Source organism: Pleurodeles waltl, chromosome 8 (assembly GCF_031143425.1).
Source record: "Pleurodeles waltl isolate 20211129_DDA chromosome 8, aPleWal1.hap1.20221129, whole genome shotgun sequence".
NCBI lineage: Eukaryota > Metazoa > Chordata > Amphibia > Caudata > Salamandridae > Pleurodeles > Pleurodeles waltl.
Window position 1 is genome coordinate 1,523,091,198 of NC_090447.1, and position 25,095 is coordinate 1,523,116,292.

A 25,095-nucleotide genomic window follows, 5' to 3' on the forward strand; every position below is an offset into this window, starting at 1 on the left:
ACATAGTCATTTTAGCTGAAATTTGTTTTTGAGATAAATATTTATTGGAAGACCTCTCGTCTAAAAACCTCAAAACCATGTTCACATCCCATAATACAGAGTATCTGGTTTGAGGAGGATTAGAAAAACGAATACCCCTTAACAATTTACAGACCAGAGTGTGTTCCCCTACCGTTTTACCACCAATATGAACATGACCAGCGGAAATAGCTGATCTGAAATTATTAACAGTTCTATACGCCAGACCTGAACCTGCCAATTCTGGTAAGAAATTTACAATTAGTTCACCGTCCGACTCCACTGGATTAATACCCCTTCCATCACGCCAACTATGCCATCTGCGCCATGCTGATGAATATCGTTTATGCGTGCCTGAAGCCCAAGCCCGCTTGCTGAATTCTGCAGCCTGTGTCAAAAGACCAGGGGAATTCCATCTCAACCGGAAACCATCCAGGCCATCAATGTCTGTTTCCCTGATAGGATCAGTGGATGTTGATGCCCTTCCGGGCTCAGGAGAAGATTCTGATGAGGAGGAATGAGAAGCGGGCGAGCACAAGTTAATTGCAGAACAATAGGAAACCAAGGTTGAGCTCTCCAAAATAGTCACCAAGACAATGTCTGCTTTCTGTCTCCGCACCTGAGACAGTACCCTGGAGATCATCAGAAAAGGAGGGAAGGCATTACCCCGAAATTGAGACCAATCCTGAAGGAAAGCATCCTTCGCCAGTGCCAGAGGATCCGGGCGCCAGCTGAAGAATTTTGCTAACTGAGAGTTGAGGCGAGATGCAAACAGATCCACTTGCAAGGGCCCCACTCCCTGTGTATCTGAAAGAAAATCACTGGATCCAGTTTCCAATCGCTGGAATCCGTCAGAAACCTGGAGTTCCAGTCCGCTATTGTATTCTGATCTCCTGGGAGATATTCTGCTAGAACAATCCGGTGATGTTTGAGACAATAGTGCCAGAAATCCTTGGCAATCTCTGCCAAGATCCTGGACTTCGTACCCCCCTGTTGACATACCTTACGGCTGAGATGTTGTCCATCCTCAGCAGTATGCACCAGTCCATGTTCTGAGGAGAAAGACTCTTTATAGCAAAAGATGTGAAGAGTCTGTTCCACTTTCGACCAACGATCCCCAGTCACAAGGGGACCGCAATGGGCTCCCCAACCCCAGCGATTGGCGTCGGACTTGATCACCACCTCTGGGTGAGAACCGAAAATAGCTCTGCCTTTCCTGGCTTCCATGTGCTGGAGCCACCAAAGAAACTCCGATTTAACCTCCATTGTTAAAGGAATCAGTTCTGAGTAATTCAGACCCTGTTGCAGATGCCTGATCTTGAGTCTCTGCAAGACACAGTAGTGAAGTGGGGCTGGAAAGATTGCCTGAATAGAAGAGGCCAGAAGGCCCACTATTCTGGCAATATTCCTCAGAGAAATAGTCGGGCTGACTAAAGCTACCCTCTGTGCCCTCTTGATATTGCGAATCTTTTGCGAGGGGAGAATTAGCTGAGCATGGACGAGTCTATCTTGAAGCCTGGAAGCTCTATCACTTGGGTCGGAATCAATAATGACTTCTGCACATTGATAATGAAACCCAAATCTTGCAGCAGATTGATAGTCCAGTCTAAATGAGTCAGAAGAGGAGATTGAGGGTCCTGAGCCATCAGTAAAATATCATCTTGGTAAATGATCAAACAAACTCCCTTGGTCCTCAACCATTCCATCACTGGTCTCAACAGTTTCGTGAAACACCAAGGGGCTGACGACAGGCCAAACGGGAGAGCATTGAATTCCAGACATTGACCCTTCCACAGGAATTGAAGAAATCTCCTGTGGGGGTGGGGGGGGGAAACACAGGGATCGAAAGGTAAGCATCCTTTAGGTCCAGACGGACCATCCAGTCCCCTTCCAAAAGAATATCCCTTAATATGTGAATCCCTTCCATTTTGAAATGCCTGTACAAGATCCAATAGCTGAAATCCCTTAGATTTAATACTAAGCGATGACCCCCTCCTTTTTTGTCTACCACAAAGATGGGACTGAGAAATCATGAAGGATGAAGGACTGAGAAACTTACTGCCCCTTTGTCTAGCAAGGCTTGAACCTCTGCATCTATAAAAGTCTGCATGGGGAAAAAATCATTGGAATCGGAGGTGTAATTTGCGTCGGAGAGCCAATAAACTCTAGATGAAACCCCAACACTGTCTGAAGAATCCAAGGGTCTCCAGAAATCTTTTTCCTATTCTCTAGAAACAATCCCACTCTGCCTCCAAGAATCACCTGAGAATATGGAATAATGCTCACCTGAGTAACCAGCTTCTTGGATTGCTCCTTGTTGTCCTCTATGGGGTCCTCTACGAAATCTGGTGTGGCCTCTTCGGGAGCGAGTGGGATAGAAGGTGGGGTCTGATTGGTCTCCATATCAGCCCCCTCTTCCTCTGGGGTAGTAGTTTTGAGGACCTGAGAAGGTACCGCGGCCGGGCATTTGTTCGCCAAAACAACCGGCCTTGACAAAAAGGCCTCGTCTGAAGACCTTTTTAAGGGACATTTGTGCCATATCAAGTGACGAGAAGGTAGAACAAAATTTGGCCAGCTCCTTGATAAAAACGGATCCAAAAGGAGGCCATCGGCAGATGGGCCTGCCTCAGAGGAGGATAAATCAGCTAATTTCGGATCAATACGCATGAGGACAGATTTTCTGCGCTCAGAAGAATAGCGCAATTAGTATTGCCCAAAAGGCAAATGGCACGCTGAGCCCATCCAATCAGAACGTCAGTATCTACAGGTGTATTGGACTCCTTGGCCAAATAAGCTATATGTAGGATCTCAGTTAACGGACCCGAAAGATCCAATAGCTTATCTTGGCATAAGCTCCAAGACCTCTCCAATCCCTTCTTAGGGTCTTTAGCGAATTTCTTCATGAAAGTGACCATAGTGGGGTCAATATCAGGAGTGTCAGCCACTTTGTCTTCTAAATCTGGTCTAGGGCATTGCGTCCTGAGGCGAGAGCGTACCTCCTTGTCAAAACTTTTCATAAGAATGGAGTGAACATACTGTGCTACTTCAGATGAAGGAACCCAATTGGAAGTTCTCGGATGCACAATCTCTGCTGGATCAAAATCCAAAACTTGAAGAGGTGGTGTCCGTTTCTTTGCTTTTGTACTCAAACCCAGAGCCTCAGAGTCATCAGAGTCTTTAAAAGAAGAATCTTTATCTGAGGAAGAAGGGGAATAAGACGCCTGTTTTTTAGAACTATAATTGCGTTCGGCAGCTTGCTTTTTGGGCAATTATTCGAAAATGTCAGCATGCAAGTCTCCAGAAGGAGCATCCTTTCCTTCTAAATTATTTGTTTTAGACTTGGACTTAGCCTTAGTTCCCTCAGGAAGAGGTTGCTGCCCATGAAGCCAACCCTGTGAACGAGCGTAATCTAAAAGTTTACCTGAAAAGGGTCCTATGGCTCTCACTAAGGCGTCATTTACTGACTGATGAACCCTGGTATTAAGGGCTTCCGCTAAATTAACTTCCAGTTGGTTACCAATATCTTCAGTGTAGTACCCTGCTTCTCACTCCATTGAGCCATTGAAATAGTGGAACATATCAAAAAGGTAACAAACACAAGGGGGAGTGCAAAAAGCCCTAGCAGGCCAATGAAAAATAATTATACATATATGTGCCCAAGAAAGTGTGGAGGGAGCAGCCTGTTGAGCACTCTAGGCTAAGCCTCTCTTATTTATACTACCCAAACGTTTTAAACACGATGGGCGTCAGGAAGGACAGAATACCGGGCTTCCCTTCAAGCGCCAGCTGTAATCACAAGCCGATCTCTTTCCAAGGAGAAAACAAAAGGATCGGCTCGTAAAGCAGCGCGTGCTCAAAGATGGAAATAAACATAAAGAAAGGACTGCACGCGCGACACGCGTAGCACGCTCCTACTCCACTTAAAAAAGGGCAATAAAAGTCGGCAAGAAGCCGATTGCAAAACAAGCGCGGGAAGCGCTAATAACAATAAAATAATAATAAAATAAGCGAGCGGAATTGCATCGCTTTACACTTCAAACAAACACAGTCTAAGAAATACAATAAACAATGAAGTGAAATAAAGGCACTTATCTGCTACGGAGCAGCAAAGAAAGAGGAAGTGACATTGGGGACAATGGTATTTATGGACAGAGGTCATGGCTGTTGATTGGGGTATGCAATCATATATCTAGCAGCATGGGATGTGTAGTTTTTTCGTTTACTGTTAACTGGTTGGCTGCTGTGTTTTGGACAGTAAAGAGAGAGATAGCATAAACAGAGCCTCCGGTCCTGAAATTGAATTGACCTTGCTCATTTGATCCTGCATAGAGAAGCAGTCTGCACATTTGCTTAAGAGAGACACTACACATAACAACGTGCCCCGTAACTGCATCTTGTGCACTGAGTCCTGTTTCTGTGCATGCGCTTGCGAGCTGTAGGTTTGCCGTCTGAAGATCATTAGCTCAAAAAACCGGCACTGCAGTCAAAGCAAGACTGACTACCACAAGACTAGAACTAGCACAAGCGGTGACTATAACTGCGTGGTGAAGCAAGGATCTGCACCATGGGTCATTCTTTTATCCCTTTCTTATTGATCGAGGCACGTGGCAGGGATGTCCCCTCTCTCCACTGCTCTTCACCTTTTCCATTGAACTCTTGGCAGAGTGGTTAGAAGTGCTGCACAGTTCATAGGGTTTTGCTGGCCTGATTTGTCCGAAGATAGAATATCCCTCTACTCGGACATCACACTCTTCCTACAACAACCAGAGGGTTCGCTATGGAGACTGTGACAGATGTTTCCGGTTTACAAAGGTGCCTCTGGACTGATGGTTAACTTGCAAAAATCCACCTTTAGATAGGAGCTTAAAGTTCGAAGCAAGATGGCAAGCGCATAATGCGCTTTGCGGGCCGCCCCGCTCAGCTTGGCCTCAAACAGCACTGCAGATGAGAAAAGGTGGGCCAAAGCTGCAAGGCATGTGACACTATGCTCTGTGTCCCCTGGGAAGTAGAGATCAGTGTGCCAGTTCTCTCTTCCTTCATAGCAAGCCAGGCCACACAGGGGCAGCCAGCAGTTTAGAGCGATTCAGAGTGAGTGGGATCCTGCCCAAAACTATGGCCCATATTTATACTTTTTTTGTGCCGCATTTGCGTCATTTTGTGACGCAAAAGTGGCGCAAACTTACAAAATGCTATTATATTTTGTAAGTTTGCGCCGCTTTTGAGTAAAAAAATGACAATTGCGGTGCAAAAAAGTATAAATATGGGCCTACGTGTCTGCTCCGTGTGATCAAGCAGAGAGTGCAGCACTGTTACAGCGGGCCGCAGGGCAAGCTCGCTTGAAATCTGAGCGTGGGAACAAGGAAGGCAGGGGGGAGCAAAGAGCCGGAAGATCTGGGGCGTGCTGCAGCAGTAAAAAGGATGCTGATACAGGAGGTTCTGCAGCACGCTCTCTGCCTTCTATGGCAGATTTTCTGGTGGTGGCCCCAGCAGCTGGAGATATGGGTGCAGTGATGGAGCTGGCATGCCCCACAGAGAGGGAGAAAGAGTGTGTGGCTGACCCCTTCCTAATCATCAGGACTGCTGCCTATCAGCTCTCCGGCCCGATCTCTTCGGGAGGCATGGCGGGTCAGTGCCCCCATGTGGGAGATTGTCTGAACTTGCTCTCTGGAGCTCCTTGTGACTGTCATGATTTTAGGGGTTGCGAAACTATTGGTCCTATGCCGCCTTTCATCCAGGTTTGCGAGGGGTGCCCGGACATGGAGAGGCACTCCCCGAGCTGTGGAGGGACAGACAGAAAGGTGGCTCAGGTTGTGAAGCCGGGTCTCCTGCTTCAATGGGGTGGTGACGATGGAGCTGGCCAGGAGGGGGTCACATCTCTGAGAATCAGCTTGTGTACATCTAGCTGCTACTTGTGACCCATTCACCCCCCTCCCCGAGCCAGTGTTAGCTACAGCTAGTCAGAGCACAGAGCTGAGAGGGGTTCTCAAGATATCTACTGCACCCGGCCCCCCCTGAGTGTGATGTTTGCTCTCTCAAGGAAAAACCTGGTGGGCCAATAGTTAAGGAGAACCTCCAGGATGTTGATGCTAAGTTATTTTTTTTTTTGTGCTTACGATGGCTCCAATTCCTCTAATTTGAACTTTAGTGACCTGGATGATGAACCACACTCAGGCTTCAGGGACCACATCGAGCAGCGCATCTGAGGGGGCCTGTGCCATCGCCAGGTGAGCAAAACACAAAAAGCAGAAGTGCAGTAAACAGGGTGGGGGTTCCAGAGGAATTTGCATCCCTTGCCCCTGGGCTCTAAAGTGGGATTACTCCACAACACAACAGGCATACCCCAATGACCAAACTCAACGTCCGCTAATGTGTATCACAGACGGAAATCAATCAATTCCAGGGACAGGAAAAGAGGAGCCCTCACCTAGCCTAGCAGCGTCAGGAAGAGACTCTTAATGACAGCTAGATAGTCCGGCTGACTACAAAAAAGTTGCATGGTGCAATCAGGAAAGTTTTTATTTATTTATTTATGAATTTTCCCAAGTATACATTTTCAGTTACATAGCAGCAGTGAGTACAGTGATGGTATGTTCAGCAGGTAGGCTGCTGTATCGTACCTAGTATACATACATTGTCTAGTGCAATATTAAAAAAAAAACAATTAACTACTGATTTTGAACGGTGGGATGCAAAGTTGTATGCGGTCGCATCAGTGTGAGTAAAAAAAAAACTCTGGGCAATCAGGAAAGTTAAAACTTGCGCCAAGATAGGTGATCGGATCTCTTCAGCCGAAGATCAGGCAGCATCTCGAACTGGATGTGGGTGCAATTAAGGGCCAGTCTGAAGCTCACAAGGGTCAGTTAATAGACATACTCTTGAAAACAAAAGGTTTTGAAAATAGGCAGAGACAGAGAAACTTAAGATTTGGGGGCCTCGCGGAAGGAGTGGAAGGCAGTGAAATCAGAGCCTTCCTGTTGAATCTTTTTTAGGGGGCCTTTCCGGAGCCCTCTTTACGGAGTTGTGATTTAGAGGTACAACAAGTCCATTGCTATCCACTGATGCTCAAGAAACATCAGGTGGAGAAATCTGACAGGTCCAGGGCCATCCTGGTGTACTTTGGGAATTTTCTAATACAGCAATTAATTTTTGAAAAAGTATGCATGATACCAAACAAAGTTTTAATGGATATGCTTTCTTTGTGTGCCCTATTTCTGCCACGTTACAGTGGAGAGGAGATGCCAGCTTAGGCAACTCATCAAGCCTTTTCAGGATGTGGAGGGCAAAGCTTTTCTGATGTATCCTGCCCGGTTGAAGGTCAATGCAAAGGGCAAGACTCGAGCATTTACGTCAGAGGTTAAAGCTAGAGAGTATCTGAACAACCTCTCCGGGGGTAATTTAGTGCTCCGCTATCCTGGACCTTTGTTCGTTTGAAGGCGAACAGGGTTTAAACGATGAGATACCCTGGGCTTTGCTGACATGATTTCTACCTAGAGATTTCTCAGCCTTTTTGTGCCTTGATTTTTGGCTTTTTTATTGAATTTTTTGGGTATAGCTTAATTTACCTTCACATCCTGATTATTCTCCATTATTTACACATTTTTAAAAATATTTTCTCCATTTCTATTTTCCCAGAGGTTGAACTGTGAAATTCCTTCTTCTAGCTTGTCTCCTTAATGTGGAGTATTGATGAGTCCTTATTTTATTTTTACTCCTCCTCGGATGAGCACTGTATTGTGTCCTTCCTTTGTGTTTATGCCCTTATTGATGACGCGCAGACCGGAAGACGGTAGCTTCCGCGTTTACTGCACATTTATAATCCTGTCTCCGGCATTCCCAGTCACTTGACGAGAACGCGAACCGGAGGGTAGGTCCTTCATGTAGGACCTCGGATACATTTGTAAGTACCCGCTGGCAGATTGATAAAGACGCCGCGCCACACATGAGTGTTTTTTTGATAAGTACACTTCCTTTTCTTACGGAGACTGGTGAGCGTTTTTCCCTATCTCTACCATTATTTTGTGGGGTCAGATTTATTACCTTGGGCAACACGATGTGGTAACTTACTTCAAGTCCAGGGGTCCATATGTTATCCGTTGCTACCTCTGGCTTTCAGATTTTACCAATTTTCTTTCTGCTGCAACTTTAACTTAAGGTGACTGATGAGCTTTACACATTCATTTTTGTCCACAATGTTTAAAGTGTCCGTTACAGTCCTGGGGTTTGCGCTTCCTATGGAGCTACACCTCCTAGTTGGGGATGGTAAGCACATTTCTGTCTATATGGTTCCTCTGATCACCCATTGTATTAATATGCACATTAGGTTTTTTCATTTTGGTGTTTTGTTTTTATCAGTGTTTTTTAGGGCGACCTTTTTGATGACATTTAACAGTTGACTAAATGTAAGTGATTGCTTTGTATTTTCCTAATGTTAATTGGAGAAGCTATTTTTGGTCCTGATGAAGCGTCAACGGATCCACCTGGACCATTGGACGCGAAACATGTTGACCCTTTGTTAGAGGTACCACACATTTAGGGATCCTCTAGTAGTGTTTTGAAAGTTGTTGAGCATTGCACTCATTTCTTACTTTCCTTTGTGTTTTTAACCTTGGTCTTCATTTCTCCTATACTGATTACATTTATGATGCGAGTTTGAAATGAATAACCAATTTTAACTAACTTTTTTTGCTCTCCTGTTTTTGGATTGGTGGTTTGTTTCTTCCTTCCACCAGTCATCACATTAGCAATACGGCTGACAGTTCCCATTCTGGGAGCACGTCAGGCATTGCAGTGCCGGCCTGACGTGGAGCAATTCCCAATGATGATGCCTGTCATCCAGTGTGATGCGTGAGGGCTTTTGCTCCTGAATACTCAGGTTCCCTAGACCGTTCTGTTTTCCTTAGGAACAGTGTGCTCTTTATTTGTTTAACCGCTTGAGTGCGGGCGTCGGCCACTGGCGGACGCCCACACACCCTCCCTGGTGCGGGTCACGACCAGTGGCCGACACCAGGAAGGGCATTAATAAATCCTCGGGTGCGTCGCGCCCAAGGATTTTTTTTTTTTACTACCCCCGGGAGACACGGAAGCTACCGTGTCTCCCCCCGCCCCTTTGTGACGTCAGCCCGCCGCGAGGCGCGCTGACGTTGCAAAGGTGTTTTCCCCATGAAAGCAGGAAGCAGCCTTGCGGCCGCTTCCTGCTTTCATGGGGAAAACGGCCTTTTAGACGTTCGGGAAGGCCTTGTAAGAAAGGGGAGAGTCTCCCCTTTCTTACGAGGCCTTCCTGAAAGTGTTTCCTGGCCCCCGATCGCAGCACAGCGGGGAAAAAAAAAAAAAAATGAAATGACAGGGGGTCGCCCGTGGGCAGGGTGACCCCCTGTGGGGGCAATTTTTTTTTTAGATGTTGTAGGGTTTCCCTGGGGGCCATTTTGGCCCCCAAGGAAACCATACAGCAACTAAAAAAAATATATATGTGTGTGTATATATATATATATATTTATATATATATATATATATCTATGTAGATAGATATATCTAGGTACATGGATATATCTATAGATATATCTATGTAGATATATATATATATATGTGTAGATCTGTATCAAAGAGATTTATAAAGCGCGCTACTCACCTGTGAGGGTCTCAAGGCGCTGCGGGGGGGGGACAGGGGGAGGGAAAGGGGCTAGGAGGTTCACTGTTCAAAAAGCCAGGTTTTGAGGCCCTTCCTGAAAAGAAGTAGGTTTTGGGTCTTGCGAATGTGGGTTGTGAGTGCGTTCCAGGTTTTGGGTGCAATGTAGGAGAAGGATCTGCCCCCGGTGGTGGTGTGTTTGATGCGGGGGACAGAGGCGAGAGAGAGGTCAGCTGAGCGGACGTTTCGTGTGGGGGTGTGGAAGGTGACTCTCGTTGAGGTAGGCAGGGCCTGTGTTGTGGAGTGATTTGTGTGCGAGGATGAGGATCTTGAAGGTGATCCTTTTGTCAATGGGGAGCCAGTGAAGGGATTTGAGGTGTGGAGAGATGTGTTCGTGTCGGCGGAGGTCGAGGATGAGTCGTGCTGCTGAGTTATGGATGCGTGTAGTTTGCACTTGAGTTTTAGAGTGGTGCCGGCGTAGAGGGCGTTTCCGTAATCAAGCCTGCTGCTGATGAGTGCGTGAGTGACAGTTTTTCTGGTCTCTGTGGGGATCCATTTGAATGTTTTTCAGTATACGGAGTTTGTTGAAGCATGAGGAGGTAAGAGCGTTGATTTGTTGGGTCATAGAGAGGGAGGAGTCTAGGATGATGCTGAGGTTGCGTGCGTAGTTGGCGGGGGTGGGTGCAGGGCCTAGCGTGGTGGGCCACCATGGGGGGTCCCAGGTGTTTTTGTATGGGCCAAAGAGGATTATTTCGGTTTTGCTTGAGTTGAGTTTCAGGTGGTTGGCTGTCATATATACATCACTTTTGTCAATATGTGTGTGGTTTCCCTGGGGGGAAAAGGGTCCGACTTGTCTAGTGGCAGTTTTAGTGCCATAAAGAAGCGCAGAAGGTTTATATGCCTACTGCAAAGAGCACATCTGTATTTTATGTAAATAGCTGAGTACATTAGTAAAGTCTATGGAGAGATGAAGGGCACTTTTGCTGGGTGGTAATGAGGGAATCCGAGGAGGAGGGAGTGGGAGCACCAATAATGATTGTTGGACTGGGCGCAGGAGGTGCTAAAGACTGTGACGAATGGTATGTGACAAGGTGTTTTTTGAGTGTCTTGAAAGTACGTGCTGATTGAGGGAAGAAGCGCAGGTAAGGTGGCCTCTACTGTTGCACGTATCTCACACACACCATCGATTTTGTGACTGTCTACGTAGGCTAGTGTTTTAGAGCAACAGTTTAGCCAATAGCAGAGATGGCATCTTGATGGATGACTGCTGCCTGCACTTGGGTTATAGAGGACCGCTCTGACATAGGATCAGAGACTGAGACATCAGATACTGAGACAGCATCTGAGGGATAGGACAATGGCGCAGACTCTGGGAGTGATTTTTCAGTCAGAGGAGTCCCATTCGAAAACTCCTCTTCCAGTACATTATGAGGGAGGTGATGAGGATAGTCCTGCTGTCCCTTCGCAAGCTGTTCGTGCAACTGGGTAATAGTGGGTTAGGCCAACCCAGAGAGCAGGTGAATGCGGCGGCAAGCAGAGAGAGAGTGCTCACTTGGGAGCTCACCAATTTAGTTCAGCCCCAAATTCCACCACCCAAATCATATTGTGGAGACATCAAAATTGTCTATGGCAAAACAAACTGGTTTTGTAAGGCAGGCACCTGTGTTTTTGGTCCTGGATTCGGCGGCCATATAGAGAAACACACTAAACCCAAACATTTCTGGAAACTAGACATTCGGGGGGGTCCACAGAGGTGTGACTTGTGTGGATTCCCCAAAGTTTTCTTACCCAGAATACCCTGCAAAGCTGAAATGTTGAAAAAAAACTCTATTTTTCTCGCATTTCTGTCACACAAACTACAGGAATATGCTGGGATCCACAACATTCCTACCACCCAGTGACTCCTCACCTGTCCTGATAAAAACACTACCCCACTTGAGTGCCTACACCTAGTGCCTGTGTCAGGAATGGATCACCCCAGGGTCAACAGCTGCCTCACGTAAGGACCAACATTGACCGTTGTGTGATCTATTCCTGTCGCAGGCACCAGGCCTAATCACACAAGTGAGGTATCATATTTATCGGGAGACTTGGGGGAACGCTGGGTGGAAGGAAATTTGTGGCTCCTCTCAGATTCCAGAACTTTCTGTCACCGAAATGTGAGTTAAACGTGGTATTTTAGCCACATTTTGAGGTTTGCAAAGGATTCTGGGTAACAGAACCTGGTCCGAGTCCCACAAGTCACCTCATCTTGGATTCCCCTGGGTTTCTAGTTTTCAAAAATGTGCTGGTTTGCTAGGTTTCCCCAGGTGCCGGCTGAGCTAGAGGCCAAATTCCACAGGTAGGCACTGTTTTCTATGAAAAAATGTGATGTGTCCACGTTCTGTTTTGGGGCATTTCCTGTCGCGGGCGCTAGGCCTACCCACACAAGTGAGGTATCATTTTTATCGGGAGACTTGGGGGAACGCCGGGTGGAAGGAAATTTGTGGCTCCTCTCAGATTCCATAACTTTCTGTCACCGAAATGTGAGGAAAACTTGTTTTTTTAGCCACTTTTTGAGGTTTGCAAAGGATTCTGGGTAACAGAACCTGGTCCGAGCCCCGCGAGTCACCCCTCCTTGGATTCCCCTAGGTCTCTAGTTTTCAGAAATGCACAGGTTTGGTAGGTTTCCCTAGGTGCCGGCTGAGCTAGAGGCCAAAATCTACAGGTAGGCACTTCTCAAAAAACACCTCTGTTTTCTTCCAAAAATTTGGATGTGTCCACGTTGCGCTTTGGGGCGTTTCCCGTCGCGGGCGCTAGGCCTACCCACACAAGTAAGGTATCATTTTTATCGGGAGACTTGGGGGAACGCCGGGTGGAAGGAAATTTGTGGCTCCTCTCAGATTCCAGAACTTTCTGTCACCGAAATGTGAGGAAAACTTGTTTTTTTAGCCACTTTTTGAGGTTTGCAAAGGATTCTGGGTAACAGAACCTGGTCCGAGCCCCACGAGTCACCCCTCCTTGGATTCCCCTAGGTCTCTAGTTTTCAGAAATGCACAGGTTTGGTAGGTTTCCCTAGGTGCCGGCTGAGCTAGAGGCCAAAATCTACAGGTAGGCACTTCTCAAAAAACTCCTCTGTTTTCTTCCAAAAATTTGGATGTGTCCACGTTGCGCTTTGGGGCGTTTCCTGTTGCGGGCGCTAGGCCTACCCACACAAGTGAGGTATCATTTTTATCGGGAGACTTGGGGGAACGCCGGGTGGAAGGAAATTTGTGGCTCCTCTCAGATTCCAGAACTTTCTGTCACCGAAATGTGAGGAAAACTTGTTTTTTTAGCCACTTTTTGAGGTTTGCAAAGGATTCTGGGTAACAGAACCTGGTCCGAGCCCCGCAAGTCACCCCTCCTTGGATTCCCCTAGGTCTCTAGTTTTCAGAAATGCACAGGTTTGGTAGGTTTCCCTATGTGCCGGCTGAGCTAGAGGCCAAAATCTACAGGTAGGCACTTTGGAAAAAACAGCTGTGTTTTCTATAAAAAAAATAGGATGTGTCCATGTTGTGTTTTGGGGCATTTCCTGTCGCGGGCACTAGGCCTACCCACACAAGTGAGGTATCATTTTTATCGGGAGACTTGGGGGAACACAGAATAGCAAAACAAGTGTTATTGCCCCTTATCTTTCTCTACATTTTTTCCTTCCAAATATAAGAGAGTGTGTAAAAAAGACGTCTATTTGAGAAATGCCCTGCAATTCACATGCTAGTATGGGCACCTCGGAATTCAGCGATGTGCAAATAACCACTGCTCTTCAAAACCTTATCTTGATCCCATTTTGGAAATGCAAAGGTTTTCTTGATACCTCTTTTTCACTCTTCATATTTCAGCAAATGAATTGCTGTATACCCAGTATAGAATGAAAACCAACTGCAGGGTGCAGCTCATTTATTGGCTCTGGGTACCTAGGGTTCTTGATGAACCTACAAGCCCTTTATATCCCCGCAACCAGAAGAGTCCAGCAGACAAAACGGTATATTGCTTTCAGAAATCTGACATCGCAGGAAAAAGTTACAGAGTAAAACATAAAGAAAAATGGCTGTTTTCAGCTCAATTTCAATATTTTTTTATTTCAGCTGTTATTTTCTGTAGGAAAACCTTGTAGGATCTACACAAATGACCCCTTGCTGAATTCAGAATTTTGTCTAGTTTTCATAAATGTTTAGCATTCCGGGATCCAGCATTGGTTTCACACCCATTCCTGTCACTAACTGGAAGGAGGCTGAAAGCACCAAATATAGTAGAAATGGGGTATGTCCCAGTAAAATGCCAAATTTGTCTCCTATATTTGGAAGGAAAAAATGTAGAGAAAGACAAGGGGCAATAACACTTGTTTTGCTAATCTATGTTCCCCCAAGTCTACCGATAAAAATGATACCTCACTTGTGTGGGTAGGCCTAGCGCCCGCGACAGGAAATGCCCCAAAGCGCAACGTGGACACATCCCATTTATTGAAAGAAAACAGAGGTGTTTTTTGCGAAGTACCTACCTGTAGATCTTGGCCTCTAGCTCAGCTGGCACCTAGGGAAACCTACCAAACCTGTGCATTTTTGAAAACTAGAGACCTAGGGGAATCCAAGATGGGTTGACTTGTGGGGCTCTGACCAGGTTCTGTTACCCAGAATCCTTTGCAAACCTCAAAATGTGGCTAAAAAAACACATTTTCCTCACATTATGGTGACAGAAAGTTCTGGAATCTGAGAGGAGCCACAAATTTCCTTCCACCCAGCGTTCCCCCAAGTCTCCAGATAAAAATGATACCTCACTTGTGTGGGTAGGCCTAGCGCCCGCGACAGGAAATGCCCCAAAGCGCAACATGGACACATCCCATTTTTTGAAAAAAAACAGTGCCTACCTGTGGATTTTGGCCTGTAGCTCAGCCAGCACCTAGGGAAACCTACCAAACCTGTGCATTTTTTAAAATTAGAGACCTAGGGGAATCCAAGATGGGGTGACTTGTGGGGCTCTGACCAGGTTCTGTTACCCAGAATCCTTTCCAAACCTCAAAATCTGGCTAAAAAAACACCCTTTCCTCTCATTTCGGTGACAGAAAATTCTGGAATCTGAGAGGAGCCACAAATTTTCTTCCACCCAGCGTTCCCCCAAGTCTCCCGATAAAAATGATACCTCACTTGTGTGGGTGGGCCAGGTGCCTGCAACAGAATAAGGCCCAAAACTTGTAGAGATAGAGGGGATAGCACAGCGAGTTTATAAGGACATATTCTTTTATACATCTTTAGATGGACTCTGCTTTGGGGACCCACATAAGTGAGGTGTCATTTTACTTGGGCGGCTGAGGGGAAAACTGGGGAGTAGGAATTTTGTGCTGGAGCTGTGATCCTACGAAGAAAAGTCAGGAAAATATGCTTTTTTATGCAAAGTTTGAGGTTTACAGAGGAGTCTGGGTAAGAAAATGTTGGGGGAGCCACGCAAGCCACACCTCCCTGGACTCCTTGGGGTGTCTAGTTTTAAAAAATGTCTGGGTTTTGTAGGTTTCCCTAGATGAAGGCCGCACCCAGGACCAAAAACATAGGTGGGCCCTCCCCCCTCAAACACAGGTATTTTTGTAATATATCATTTTGATGTGTGCACATACGTCCGTGATGTGCCAAACACTAAAATTGTGAAAAGAAACACACTTAGGTTATGTGAAAAAGACCCCTCACCCACCAACCAAGTTGGTGGCATGCTTCATCATCGGTGTCCCACCCGAGGCACCTAGCGTGTCACAGGTGTGCTGCGATGCCTGATTACAGCTGAGCAGGTTTTGTCATTTTTACCACACACACTGGTTGGATTTGGCACGAGGGTGAGTGATGGTTCAGTGGATCAAATTTTATTAACAAGAGATTTCACAAAAATGAAATGCACTGTTAATAACTGAAAGGCCAAAAACTGAACCAATGACTCACGTGAGGTGTAAAGCCGCGACAAGGCACCAACCGCTTTACAGTCCATTCACACACCTTTCATACATGACACGCACAAGACCATTCACACTGCCAGCCACGGGCCCAGCACATTACAACACTCACATCAACAGACCGCGCCACTCAAGGGCCCATCACTTACATACGCCCACATGCTTGATACAAGAATCACACCAGCTGATGGGAATGTGGACTGGCGTTTGGCTGGCACCGCCAGCCAAGCGCCACCCCAAGCACATCGCCAGCCAAGCGCCACCCCAAGCACACCGCCTTCCAAGCGCCACCCCACGCACACCGCCTTCCAAGCGCCACCCCACGCACACCGCCTTCCAAGCGCCACCCCACGCACACCGCCAGCCAAGCGCCATCCCACTCACACCGCCATCACTTTTTTTTTGTTTTATAAACAAAGAAACCACTAATTATAAAATAAGCACAAAACTACAAACACAAAAGCTCTAACTAAATACATGACAGAGATGCCAACCGTGAAACATATGAAAATATAAAACAGACAGCTTACGCTCACGGTATTTCCCAGAATTTTTCTTTTGTATGGTAACTTCTATAACAGCTGGGCACAAACAGCCCAGGCTTTGAAGGGCATTCGGGGCAGTACATCCGGATCTCCCTCCGGATTAATCTCCGGGCACATACTCTACATTTCTTTGTGGGCAAGTCTTTTTTGGGAGTGGGAGGAATGTGATCTGGAAAGTGCCGATCTTTCAATCTAACCACATCCTCCACCACTTCTATTCTAGGAACTCTTGCCGGTTCCACCACAATAAGGCTTTCTATGACCGACTCCTGAAATTTAATAAATGTCATCCTTGACTCAGGTGAACACAATCCTTGTATACAATAAAGGCATTAAAAGTTGCCAAATGAAATAAATGTAGGGCCAACTTTTTATACCACACATAAGACTTACGAAGAGCAGTGTAAGGTTCCAACCTCTGATCTCTATCAACACCACCCATGTGCCTATTGTTGTCCAAAATGCACTTCCGCAACCTGACCCCAAACAGCCACAGGGGAAGTACTCTCATCATGGATGGTCGATAGCATGTACACATCCCTCCTGTCTGAAAATGTCATAGCTAGCAGCTCATTATTCCGCAAGGCACTGCATTGTCCCCTCACAAGTTTCTTACAGACAAGCTCCCTTGGATAGCCTTTCTGGTTATAACGGATTGTGCCACAAGCAACAGTGTCCACTCTAAACAACTCCTTGAACAACTGCACTCCAGTGTAGAAATTATCTACGTACAAATGGTGACCTTTGTTAAACAGCCGTCTATCATGTTCCCACACAATGTTTTCGCTAACTCCAAAAGTGGCCGGACAACCAGGAGGGTCAATACTGGAATCCCTACCAGTGTAGACCCGGAAATTATACACATATCCTGTACTGCTTTTTGACAGCAGATACAATTTAATCCCATACCGTGCCCTCTTACTAGGAATGTACTGCTTAAAAACTAAACGCCCCTTGAAAAGGACGAAAGACTCGTCCACACTTATCTCTTTGCCTGGAACATATACCTCTGAAAGCTGATCCACAAAATGATCAAGGACAGGTCTAATCTTAAAAAGACAGTCAGAATCAAGGTGATCTTGTGGCAAGGCTAAAGCATTATCAATAAAAGGCAGCACCTGAAGAAGAAGCTCATACCGGTTACAACTCATGGTTGCAGGAAATATAGCAGTTGCCATCAAGGGACTAGTAGACCAATATGAAGACAGGGATGGCTTCCTTATCAACCCCATCAAAAAAGTCAAACCCAAGAACTTTTTCAACTCTTCCAGATTTGTGAGAATCCACCAGCTAGCTCTAGAGTGTGGCCCAAGTCTGGCAGCGTTGTCCCTCAAATACTGCTCTGCATACAAATTAGTCTGCTGAACAATCTCTTCCAAAAATAAATCGTCCATAAACAACTGAAAGAAATTGACAGGCAAAAAGTTTTCCGTATTCACCCTACACTCTGGGAGACCAGTAAAGGCAAGCAACTGTGGCTGCTCCGTGTTTGGGGCAACCCAGAGTTCAGGTCTTCCAATGGGAAGTCTTTCAGCCGCTGGCTGCCTGCACCATTGGCACATCAGTGTCCTCCTCTAAAACAGGCACTTCATCAGCACTGAGAGTGGCTTCATCATCCGACAATTCCTCTCTGACAGAAAATTTACTTCCAGAATCTTGCACTTCCTCCTCTGCCACAGATGTAGAGTCAGTCTCATAATCATGGTCAGAAGAAGACTGAAAAAGCACACCAACAACCTGCTGAGAGGTCATCCTACGGCTAGCCATGATCCTTCCTATGAAAAGTAACTGGACAAATGCACCACCAACAACCAGCACTCTGTAAGATAAGTAATAAACAAAGTGTGGCTTTATTACAAAGAGTTAGGTACTCAAAAACTATACCACTCACTTGCCTGAAAAAGCTATACTCACCAGCAACTACTCTGCACAGCCATCACCAATGATATCCCACTAAAAAGAAAAAAGAAAAGAAAATTACACATAAGACAACACAAATATCATTGTGCACTAATCTAAAAACAATTTCCCACACAATCCTGTATTTAGTACACCTGTTACAAAATGTCATTTAGGCATGGCAATAATAGTCATTTGGAGTAAATTGTTTTTACTTACCTAAAACATGCAACTACGCAACCCGCAGGTCAACCACTACCAAAACATCAAGGAGCCACAGCAAAGGAAGCAAAGGCTTTGAACTAGAGCAAAAATGAGAAATAAACTATTATAATCCCAAATGCAAACACTTCGCCAGTTGACAAACACCCTGCCACCAATCATTTAGAAATGTTCCCTGGTGTCTATTGGTCTCTGCCCCCCTCGGGGCAGATGGGCCTAAAAAAACTAGGCCGATCTGCTCCCCTTGGGAACAGAACTGCCCAACAGTGCTTTGTCCCCTTTGGGGGGGGGTGACCCTTGCCAAAGGGGGCACCCCCCGAACACAAAAAAAAACAAAAGGGAAAAAAAACCTTGGTGTCTTGGTGGCTTCTGCCTACCTTGGGGGCAGAAGGGCCTAAAAAGAGAAGTAAACTTTTTTTTTTTTCTTCGTAATTAATATACAAATACAATCATTGGCCGGATTTGAACCCTGCGTTCGTCCCACATATTTGCACAGAGAATAGGGTGTGTTAGTTTGCATGGTAAAGGTTCAAAACCTTGGGAGTTATTTTAATGCCTAAATATACTAAATCTTTCTTGGCAACTGGAAGGGAGTAGAGCCCACCAATGCTTCCATCTCTGGCCTGGGTCAGGCGTACAACAAAACGTTGGTAGATATTAATGCGATAACCTGCCACTGTTTTGTAGCGAGCTAATTCCTGCTGTAGAGCTGTTAAGGATGTTGAAGGGGAAGTGAGAACGAGTAATACTTCATCTGCAAGAAGCATATTTTGGGATCTACCGAGCCAAAGGAAATCCCTCAGATCGTGGGGGTAGCCCTGATCCTGATTTTTAGCTGTGAGGGGTTCTATATTCAAAGCAAATGAGAGCGCAAATGAGAGTGGTGAAAGCGGACACCCGTGACCTGTGCCACATTCTTGCTTTAAGAATTGTGAGTCCACCCCGTTGACCATCACCTGTGATAGTGGATTTGCATAGTTCGTCTGGACTGTGGCTATGTAACGTTCGCTAATGCCAAATTTACAGAGAGTGAAGAAGAGAAATGTCTAGTCTTCTCGGTCAAAGTCTTTTTAGGTGTTTAATACCAGAAGAATTACCAGGATATGTTTTTTGGTGGCCCTTTTGACCAGGTGCAGGTATGTGGAATTCCTATGGGCGTCTGGACATATTGTATGGGGTCAAGGGCAACAAGTTTTCATGTTCATTTTGTCCTTGGGACAAGTAGGCACAACCCCCTGCAGCACAAACCCTTTGGCTAACAGTTTACAGAGAAGGGAGCTGTCTGCAGTTGAGGTAATATGTGTGTCCATATGTTAATGCTGTTCAAACTTGTATTTATGGTTCATTAATTGAAAGCCTTCATTATTAGGGTGAGCGCTGTAAATAAACGTTATAAGGTCCAGAAAAACAAAAAAGTGTACACACAAACGTTTAACAGTATTAGGCTAACCATAATGCTCCCAGAATGCTCTCTGATTAGATGCAAATGCTTGCAGAAGCTTGTAAGCAGAGTGGGGATTCTTTGCTTTCGAAATAAAGTGTTCAGAAAAAATGCAAGTAGGAAAAAAACCTTTTCGCTACTATGAAATTTTAGGTGCTATTTCTTTGAAGCATCATTTAGTAAAATGTGTTGATGCATGCTAGTATTTCCAAAAAATATTCCTAATCGAAAATCAGTTTAACCATTTTCAACAAGAATATGGGAAGCATGAAAATAAATAGGCACTGGCAAAGCCAATTGATCAAAAAATTTTTTTGTGAGTCTTTTGGTTTCGTCAATGCATGTCTTGTTTTGACATGGCTTTTGTAACACTTTATCATTGTGGGAGCTACCAGACTCACCACTGTAACAAACACCAGCAAAAAGAAAAAAAGGTTTTTGGACCAGTGGCGTAACAAAGGCCCAACAGCCCCCCTGCAAGGGGCCCCCTCAGCACAGCACTTGACCTGAGTGAGTTTGGAGGGGGGAGCCTCCAGTTTCGTTATGCCACTGATTGCCACAGTGGTTCCTGGCACTGAACAAAGCTACTTGTATGCCAATATGCTCCTTGTGAAAGAGCAGCTCAAGCAGGGGAAGGCACAACAAAGGATTTCCTGTGGGAGAGGGGTGCAAACTCTTCTCCTTGGGAAATAGGTGTTACAAGGCTGAGGAGGAGTAGCCTCCCCACGCCACTGAGTTGCTTTGAAGGACACATTTGATGCCCTACTTGCATAATCCGGTTTGCACCAGTCCAGGGACCCTCCAGTTCCTGCTCTGGCGCGAAACTGCACAATGGAAAGGGTTGTGACCACACCTGTGTCCACCACCTCCCAAGGGGTAGTGCCCAGAGCTCCTCCAGGTGGCCACTTGATTCTGCCATCTTGCAAACAAGATGGACAGAGGCCCCTTGTGAGCATCTGACTTGTCAGGTTAGGCAGATGACGTCAGTGACCCTCCTTTGATAGGTGGTCACCTTGCAAAGTGACCAATCCTCTTTTTGGGCTATTTAGGGACTCCCTTGAGGGTGTGTCCCCAGATTCGGCGTGCATGACTCCACCAGGACCCCTGCAACGACCTCTTCTGCTCCTGGCCACCGGAACCGCTGCTGGACTTCATAGGAACCGAAGAAGGCTGCAACACCGAAATGACCTCTCCTTGCAACATTTTTTCTGCGGCTCCTGTCGGCAACTTGCAACATTTCCACGGCTGTGCATCATCTGGGGTTGGCAAGTCTTCAGCTGCACCAAAGAGGCAAGAATGAATCTCCCTTGGAGTGAATGAGTCACCCCCTGCGTCTGCAGGCACCTAAGGAAACGACATCCAACTGCTGGGATCCTCTTGTCCTCTGGAAGAGTCTCCAACACAGGGGGTAGTTCTGAGGGATTCCCGGGGTCCTCTCTGCCTTCTGTCCAACTTAAGACGGTGACTCCTTGCTTCTTCCTCCAAGACAGAACCCTTGTGCACCACGACTGTTGCAGCAACCAAGGCTTGTTGACTCCTGCTCTGAGTGATCTTCAGGCTCCAAGTAGCCCCAGCCCCCAGCACTCTACCTCTGCAAGAGCAGTCTCCTCTCTGCTGCTCCAGCAACTTGGGACTCCTCTTCATGTGTGGGTTCTGGGCCTCACTGCGACTTACTGTGCCTGCTGCCAGTGGGTTGCTCGTGGGTGCTCCGACTGCTTATGCTGGCTCTCCTGTCTTCTGAGGGTCAGCCCGGACTCCCCTCCAAGGGTTGAGTCTCCAGAACCTTGCTGGTCCTCTTCAGCTCTGCAAATCTCCAACAACTCCAGTTGCATTTGCTTGTGCTTGTTGGTGGGCCTCCTGACCACCTACCCATATGTAATCCGGCGACTGTTGAGGGACAACTCCTAGGTGACTTCAAGGACTCCTCTGCAGCTCCTGGACTTCACAGCTGGACTTCATCCACCACCATCGACCCGGATCTTCACCCACAGAAGGGTGGGCATTTCCTCCTGCCCCTCCAGGACACTTCTGCGTGGACTGGACTCTGTCCCCTTCTTTTGCAGGTGCTCTTCATCCAGAATCCACCATTGGGTTTCTCCGGCCTGGTCCTGTTCTTGCAATATTCCATGTACAAGTCCCCATGTTAGCCTATGGGATGACCAGGTAACTTACCTCTGCTCTCCTGGTTGCTGGGAGTCATCTAGGTACTTACCTCTTGGGGTTCCAATCTTTCCCAGCCCTTGGATAACTTCTTCATAAACTCTGGTGGGGGGCCCATTCTTGCATTCCACTTTTTTAGTAGATTGTTTGCCCCCCTCCCATAGCGCCCTCGATATTTGATGCTATTTTCTAATACTTATCTGTGTATATTTTGTGTGTACTTACCTCCAGACGGGGGTTTACCTACAGAAATCTAGTTTGGTGTTCCTGTAATAAAGTACCTTTATTTTTGCAACACTGTGTGGTTCCTTTCATGTGTGATAAATTACTGGGTGACTACAGTGGAATTGCAGGTGCTTCACACTCCTTCTAGATATGTCTTGGCTGCTCACCACAGCTACCATTAGAAAGCCCTGGCTACATAGACACTGTAACACTATCTAATAAGGGCTGCCTGGACCCAGTATAAGGTGTAACACCATAAGTGTCCACCACACACTGGGCCAGCCTTCTGCAGCTTTTATCAGAGTTATTACTTAATGAGATTGCTGCCATAATTTGTCAGCATACTACATGGCACCAAAGGAACAAGTAGATTTTTATTTACCAGACAAGTAGATTTAAGAGACAACCTGCCCCATGGACAAGTAGATATTTTATTAAATTCCACACTGAGGGGGACCATCCTTAAGTTATCATATGTCTGTCTCCCTTGAATAAAACCTGATTGTTCGGGATGGATCAATAATTGTTTCCAAGCTGGTAGTTAAGATTTTAGTATAGCTTGAGTTAGGCTATAGGCCTATAGGAAGTGCAGTAGTGAGGGTCCTTCCCTGGTTTCGGGATGATCGAGATTAAAACTTCACTCATTGAGGGGGGTAACATTCAAGTGGTAGTCATGTGATTGAATAGAAGTGTGAGGTGGGGTATTAAATCTGAGCTGAAGGTTTTATAGAATTGGACTGTGAACCCATTGGGTCCTGGTGATTTGTGTAATTTAAGGGCACTAATTACAGTTTGGACCTCGTCATCTCTGATCAGGCTACCCAGTTCCCCATTCTGATCCGGCGTCACTGTGGGTAAATCGACCCCCTTCAAATAGTCTAGCTGTGCCTCTTCCCCTGGTGTCTCGGACTGGTGAAGGATTTTGTAGAAATCACAGAAGGTGTTTGCTTTGTCTTCTTTGGACATCGCCATATCTCTTATCTCTCTATATATGTAGCTGACATACTATTTCTCATTTTTAACCCTTAGTTGTGCTAAATGGTTGTATGACACAACCACGCGTTCCGGAACCATGCATTGCTTAACAACGCAGTCGGAACCACGACCGCGTCTTTTCAACACATGCCTTTACCACGCATGCCTTTACAATGAATTTCATTGTAAAAGCATGCTTAGTAAAGGCATATGTGGAAACGGCATGAGTGGTTGTGTCATAGAACCCCTCCCCGCCTTAACCTAAAAAAGTACCGAAACCCCCACCGCTATAAGTGAACTACCCAGACACCCACTACCCACCCTGAGCCATAAAATCTTTGCCCACCCCTAAAAGCTAAACTACCCTGACTCCCCCACCCACCCTAAACCGTAAAACAAAACTACCCGAATCCCCCACCTTTGCCCCTAAAAACTAAACTACTTCAAAATCCCCCACCCACTCTGAGCTCTAAAACCTTCTCCCACCCTTAATAACTAAACTACCCGAACCCCCTCACACACACACTAAGCCCTAAAAAAAAAATCCCTCCCCTAAAAAATAAACTACCTCAACACCCCCACCCGCCCTAAGCCCTAAAACCTTCCCCCACCCCTAATAAGTAAACTACCCTACCCCCCCAACCTAAGCCCTAAAAAATAATCTACCCTGACCCCCTACACTCCCACCCCTAACAAATAAACTACCCCAACCCCCGTCCTAAATCCACCCCACCGCTAAAAACTACCCCCCAAACTCAGCCCCACCCACCTCACCGCGGCCTCTCCTGTTCCTTCCTTCCCTCCTCCATTCTCCCACCCTTCCTTAAACCTTCCCCCACCCCTAAAAAATAAACTTCCCCAACCCCCCACCACACCCCTAAAAAAAAAAAAAAAAAAAAAAAATTACTCCACCGCCCCTTAAAACTACCTCCCCAAACCCTGCCCTAGCTCCACTTACCTCACTGCGTCCTCTCCCGATCCACTAGACTGCTCTCTGCCTTAACCACACATATGCATAGTTTGGCACATGCGTGGTTAAGGCAGAGAAAAAGGCAGTCATTGCTCAGGCAAGTGTTGTTCTGCTTGCATGGGAAACGTCTGTGTTTTTGACGATGCGTTGTTTAGGACGTTTCCCGTGCTAAATGTGTACACGCTTTAACCTGTGATACGTCCTGGCAGTGTTCAGCTGTCGGGGCGGTGCTGGTGGTAGCAGCACCCCTTCCCTTTCCCTGCTGGGCGACCTCCCCAGAGCAGGTAAGGTGATCGTCTGACAGGGGAGGGGGGGTGTTGAGCGTGTATGTCTGAAAGAATGCGTGAATGAATGCGTGTATGCCACTGTGTGTATGAATGCGTGTATGGATGAGTGTAAGTTAATGGGTGTATGCGTGGTGCGTGTCTGTGTGCTTGTATGGGGGGTGGAGGGCTGTGTGGATGAATCTCATGATGAGGCGGTATGTACCGCCAGCCTGTTGGCGGTACTACAGCCACATTAACCAGGGACATAATGAGGGCCTCAGCTGTGACCTTCCTTTGGAGTGCAAGGCCGGGGAGTGTGTGCCCTTCCTGCTGTTTGGAGTTCTGTTTCAAGAGTGAGCCTATCTTGATTTTTTTATTTTATTTATTAAAGCAGATGACTGGTGTTGGACCTGGCTTTTTGACAGGGACATCCCCAAACTTTTTGCCTCCTTCCTCCTATTTTTTCTGACCTGTTGTTGTTGGCTTTTGACCTCTGGGCACTTTACCACTGCTAACCAGTGCTAAAGTGCATATGCTCTCTGTGTAAATTGTACTACTGATTGGTTTATCCATGATTGACTATTTAATTTACTTGTAAGTCCCTGGTAGAGTGCACTACATGTGCCTAGGGCAGGGAGATTAAATGCTACTAGTGGGCCTGCAGCACTAGTTGTGCCACCCACCTCAGTAGCCCCCTAACCCTGTCTCAGGCCTGCCATTGCAAGGCCTGTGTGTGCAGTTTCACTGCCACTTCGACTTGGCATTTAAAAGTACTTGCCAAGCCTAGAACTCCCCTTTTACT

The 25,095-nt window shown here is 46.4% G+C and overlaps 1 long non-coding RNA gene and 1 pseudogene across 1 annotated transcript in view; both read left to right on the plus strand.

Moving 5' to 3' along the window:
* Positions 1 to 25,095, plus strand: part of LOC138248891 (zinc finger protein 585A-like) — a 201,214-nt pseudogene that overhangs the window by 158,822 nt on the left and 17,297 nt on the right.
* LOC138248895 (uncharacterized) overlaps positions 1 to 25,095 on the plus strand; it is a 37,982-nt gene that overhangs the window by 3,078 nt on the left and 9,809 nt on the right. Inside the window, exon 2 of the long non-coding RNA XR_011194658.1 lies at positions 6,164 to 6,242. This is a non-coding gene — a long non-coding RNA (uncharacterized lncRNA). The remainder of the gene's footprint in view (positions 1 to 6,163; positions 6,243 to 25,095) is intronic.